The 5,326-nt window shown below is 40.9% G+C and overlaps 1 long non-coding RNA gene across 1 annotated transcript in view; it reads right to left on the bottom strand.

Annotated features, from left to right (window-relative positions):
• The window catches only part of LOC114010009 (uncharacterized), a 20,459-nt gene extending 17,295 nt beyond the window's left edge, over positions 1-3,164 (bottom strand). The window contains exons 1-2 of the long non-coding RNA XR_003551403.1: positions 2,991-3,164; positions 69-127 (exon numbers count right to left, since the gene is read on the bottom strand). This is a non-coding gene — a long non-coding RNA (uncharacterized LOC114010009). The remainder of the gene's footprint in view (positions 1-68; positions 128-2,990) is intronic.
• Positions 3,165-5,326: the final 2,162 nt, after the last annotated feature.

The raw sequence follows: 5,326 nt of genomic DNA, 5'->3' as shown, positions 1-5,326 counted from the left end.
AAGTAGTTTCTTGATTATTGCAAGCCATTCTTACAGTTCTGTCTACCTAAAGAGAATTTCCGAATTACCTGATAGGCATAACTTATTACTGCACAGGTCATAATCTTGCCCTCCAGGTGTTTCATTCCTAAGAAAGAAAAATGGAGTCAGTTACATTTTGGTAATTGAATGTAATTTCACACTTGTCTTAGCTACATACTTATTGTCCAGAAAAATTTGACTCAAAATAATGTGCTTCAAAATCCTTGCTTATTTAATAAAAAGGTATTTTGGGGAAAAGTCTATAATTTCACATGATTGCTACTTACCTGAGTGCCTAGATGAATATCTCATGCCTTCTACAGGAAAAGTGGAGGAGACAATTTAGAATTAAATATTTTCTGATGATTTTATGAATAATGGCAACCATTTAGCATAATTCTAGCTCAACCTCTTCTTTTTTTTGCGAGAGAGAGATTTTTGCTATAGGGTGTGTGTGCTCGTCAGGCAAACAGACACACACACAGAAATAGAAAGTAAGAAATCATCCCCCAGGAGAGATGGCCACATTGCAATCCCTTCTCCTCCATTCTCCTCTCAGGATCTTGGGCACGCATGCACACATGCACAGCTGTTTCAAATTGCTGGATCCAGGACTCAAACCGCAGTTGACTACGTGGGAGTCCAGATATGTAACCTCTAATGCCATCTGCTGGTCCCTTAAACCTCTTCTTGATAACAGTATTTACACTGGCAGCAACAACCTATGGCTTGAGGGGGTGAGGCACGACTCAGTGCCAGCATGACTCTGTGGTAACACTAATCAAATGAATATATATACACACCAATCACTACAAGGAGACTTCAAAAAGTTCTTGGAAAATGGAATTATACAAGTTTATTTTGGTGCAAAAAAAATTTTTTTTTTTGGTTGAGGTTTTTGCTATAGGGCACATGTACTTGTCAGACAGACAGAGACAGAGAGACAGAAAGCGAGAAATCACCCCCCAGGGGGATGGCCACACCGCAATCCCGTCTCCTCCGTTCTCCTCTTTGAATCTTCGGCATGCACGCACACGTGCCTGGCATGAGTTTTAAGCCACCGGGTCCGGGACACAAACTGCTGTTGGCTACATGGGAGTCTAGTGATATAGCCATTATGCTAACTGCTGGTCCCAGGTGCAAAAATTTTTGAAATCTGGAGCCAGCAGATGATGTGGAAGGTAAGGTGAGTAGATCCTACATGGCCAACTGCGATTTGAACTTGGTAACACTGGGTACATGTGCATGTGCGTCCAAAACCCATAGAGGAGAATGGAGGAGAAGGGACTGAGGCAAGGCCATCTTCCCTAGGGGAGTTATCTTTTCTTTTCTTTTCTAGAATTATTTATTTAATTTAATTTATTTATTATCATTTTAATTTGACCAGATAGAGAGAGAGAGGGAAAGTGAGAAAGCAAACTTCCAGGTCTGGGACTTGAACTATCATAGGCCATGTGGGAGTCCAGCACCTTAACCACCATACCACCTGCCAGCTCCCAGAGTTGGGGAATTTCTTATTTTCCCTCTCTCTTTCTCTCCCTTTCTTTCTGACTCTACCCAGAGGGTGCATGCATCCTATAGCAAAACTACAAAAAAATTTTTTTTAAATATATTCAGTTTTTTATAATTATTTTAAAAGATTTTTTAAAAGAATTATTCATTTAATTTTTATTTATTATTATTATTATTTTAAATTTGTCTAGAGAAAAAGAGAGAAGGAAAGTGAGAAAGCAAGCCACCAGTTCTGGAACTCGAACAGTGATTGGCCATGTAGGATTCCAACACCTTAACCACCATGGCACCTGTAGGCTCACTTGCCCTTCTTTCCTTCTCTTTCTTTTTCTTTCTCTCTCTTTCGCTTGCTTACTTGCTTGATTGTGATTTTCAAGCCTCCAAGTCCGGGACTCAAACTGTGGTTATCCATGTGAGAATCTAGCATGGTTAATCCATCTTACCCTCTACACCACCTGCTGGCTCCTATACATAGTTTTTTTATAACACATTTTCTATTTTGAAGGTCCCTTGTGTTTACTTAATTTTTTATGCATTTACATCGTATAACAGCAGTTGGGAATCTTAGAGCCGTCAAAACCTCAGCTTTGTCCTGTATTAGCTGTGTAAACTTTCTGAGTTTCATGTTCTCAAATGTAAAATTAACAATACTAATGATTTCATGGTGTTATCTTGAAGTATTAATGAGAAAATACACATAAAACATTTTGCACAGAGTTTGGAATATAGGAAAAAGTTATCAATGTTGCCAGAGAGACTCAACTGGTTTCTACCCAGTGTGTGAGGGTCCTTGGCTTTACGCAGGAAAGAATTCAAGAGCAAACCTTTGAAGAGCAAAAGTGAGTTTGCTAAGGAAAGTATACTGACCAGACTACTCCAGCCCTGTGAGGAGAGATGGTGAAGTAGGCATGACCCCATCTTGGAGGAGCACCTCTAAGAGATGTGGGGAATGAAGCAAGTGTGACTCCATTTTGAAAGGGTGATTTCATTTTAGAAACTATGCCTCCTTCTCCCCCTCTCCATGAGTGCAGATAAGATCCAAAGAAGCCCCACTCCCAGGTGCCTCAAGAACCTTGACCGGAACCAGGGAAGGCATGAAAATTCCATTGTAATCGGAATTTACCCTCAAGACTAATTAACCTGCTTGCTTTGCTTCTGTAACTGGCTGTTTTTGCTTTGAAGATAGAAAACCCTACTCCCTATCTCTCCTGAAGCCCCTTTACTTTGTTCCTTTGCCCTTGTAAAACATCTTTGCATTTTTGGCCTATATAAGCTCCTTTCTCCTTTCACTCAGGGCTGTGGGATTTTGAGAGACATGAGTGCCCCATATGCTGCCGGTTTAATCAAGAAACTCCAATAAATTTAGCTATGTCTGGATGTCCTCTTATTTCTCACTGAGAAGACTACAACAATGGGTGAACCATTTCACTCCTCCCTTTAGGAAGGAGAGAACTTACCCCAAAATAGGAAGCGCTAATCCACAGGCAGGGTGGTGCCAAACTCCGGTGGGCACCTGGCTTATATGGCGTGGTTTAATGCCAGGCTCATTAATGGGCAGTTTATTTGTGACTTTTCCCAAAACACAGCAGTAGTGTCCCTGGAACCCCCGTCTTTCCCATTTTCTGGCCTTGTTAGTGTAGTTCCGCTTGTTGCTATGGTTATTCCAAAGTGTCGTGGCAGCGTAGTGCCCTCTGGCACGCTAATGTCGTAAAATGAGGGTAGAAAGAGCCGGAAGGGTAGCCGCTGGCGATCCGGCGCCATCTTGGTTCCTGCTGGTTCAGACCCAGTCTCTCAGCCACTTCTTGCCTGTCAGATTTGAGGTGTTTAGAATGTCCCTCACCACCTCCGTTCCCTCTCATCTCATTATTATTATTCGTTTATTTCTCGAATATACTTTGAATACCTAGTATGTACTGAACGCAAGCAAAGTGCTGGAGAGATGCAGGTAAGCTCCTGTTTCACACAGCTTAAAGGCGTTCACCAAAGACGCACTATTTCAGACAGCGAGGCAGGATTATGGAAAAAGAATTAGTATTCAAAGTTTACCAATACACAAAATTGCAGCGATATATGTCAATTATACAGCCTGATGAACCGTTTAATTTGGCCCTACGTATATTTGTAGCTGATTCCAATTATGACAGCTTCCTTTCGAGTGCAATGCCTGACGCTTTCGTCTGTTGCCGGGAAGACTCAACCCTTGTAGGGGTTTTTACCCCGGGGTGAGGGTCCGGGGCTTCCTGCGGGGAAGAACTCAAGCGCGAGCCATTGAGGGAGAGCAAAAGCACGACTATTAAGGAAATGTACCAAGGAGACTGTTCCATAAGTGGAGCAGCCTTGTAAGGGGAGATGGAACAGTTTTGTTCCTTCCTCTGAGAGGAAGGAGAGAATTTACCCAAAAAGGTAGAAAGAAGAGCTACCCCATAGGCAGGGCAGTGCAGTATTCTGGCGGGCGTTGGGCTTATATGGCATGGCTTAATACCAGGCTAATTAATAGGTGGTTTATTCATGATTTTTCCTGGAAAAGGGCAGCAATTTCCCTGGAACCACTGTCCCTCCCATTTTCTGGCCTTATTAGTGTAGTTCCAGTGGTTGCCATGGCTATTCCAGACAGTCTTGGCATAGGTGGGAGTGTCATTTGTCATGTTAATGCAGTGCAGTGGGGGTTTAATAACTTGGAAAATGGTTGTTCCAGGCACCACCTTAGTTCTGATTGGTTCAAACTAGTCTCTCAGTCACTTCTTGTCTGTCAGGTTTTAGGTGTTCAGAATATCCCTCACCTCAGTTCCCTCCCCAGATATGACAGTTTCTTTTTGAGTACAATGTCTGGTGCTTACATTCATCACAAAGAATTATCTTTCAAACAATGCTCTGCAAAAATTGTATTTTTGTACATCACCAAGTAACCTAATGCAATTAGAGTCAAATGTTGCTGATGTGATCAATTTTGAAACCTCTAGCCTTTGAATATAACACAGAATAATTTATAGTTAAACTCCACTGGATTTTTCAAATTAGATTCCATGTTATTTTAGCTGAGTAGGAACTTACAGAGCCTCAAGGTGCTCAGAAAATATAAGCAACTAGAAAAAGAAAAGGAACATAGGCTGTTGGCCTTACCAAAAAAAACAATCAAATTAGAAGTTTAAGAGAAACTGGGCAGTCACATATTGTTATGAAACTACTTAATATTAAATCAACATTAGCTATAAACTAGGTTTGTTAATTATTACAAACGTTTATTTCTGTGCAGAGGTCAAACAGGGAAGGAAAAAAAAAATGGTCATAAACCAAGGACCCAGAGGGGTGCATGCCAGCTTTACTAAAAAATATTTGCTGGCTTCAGGGTAAAGCAAGGCATATGCCTCTGATTAACAACACCTTTACTTCATCAGCAATGTTGGCTAAAGAAGACATGAGATTTTAGCTTCTTTATTTGCAAAAGAGAAAGTATGGGGAAATTATCCTGTATTCTGGATTTTAAAATCTAAACCAAAGTGGCTTGACCTATCTGTATTGATGCCTCAGTTTCTTTTTTTTTTTGTGAAAATGTAGTTTAAATTAAATGTAATATGAGAAATTTGCACATCAATTCTCCCATAAGCCAAGTAATTTACAGAAATGACCCACGAAGATAATGTAAGATAAAAAACAGAAATCAAATGGCACTGGAAATTTCCTACTTGCAAGTTATAAACAGCAGTTTCCCCCAATGCTAATTTGCTTAAGCCTCCCTGCTTCCTCACATCAGTCTGGTTGTCCAATTTCCACCCCCCCCCCATTTTAATGAATC

Source organism: Tupaia chinensis, unplaced genomic scaffold, assembly GCF_000334495.1.
Source record: "Tupaia chinensis unplaced genomic scaffold, TupChi_1.0 Scaffold000682_1, whole genome shotgun sequence".
Taxonomy (NCBI): Eukaryota; Metazoa; Chordata; class Mammalia; order Scandentia; family Tupaiidae; genus Tupaia; species Tupaia belangeri.
The sequence above is the reverse complement of the archived record's forward strand: the minus strand, read 5'-3'. Positions and strand labels throughout refer to the sequence as shown.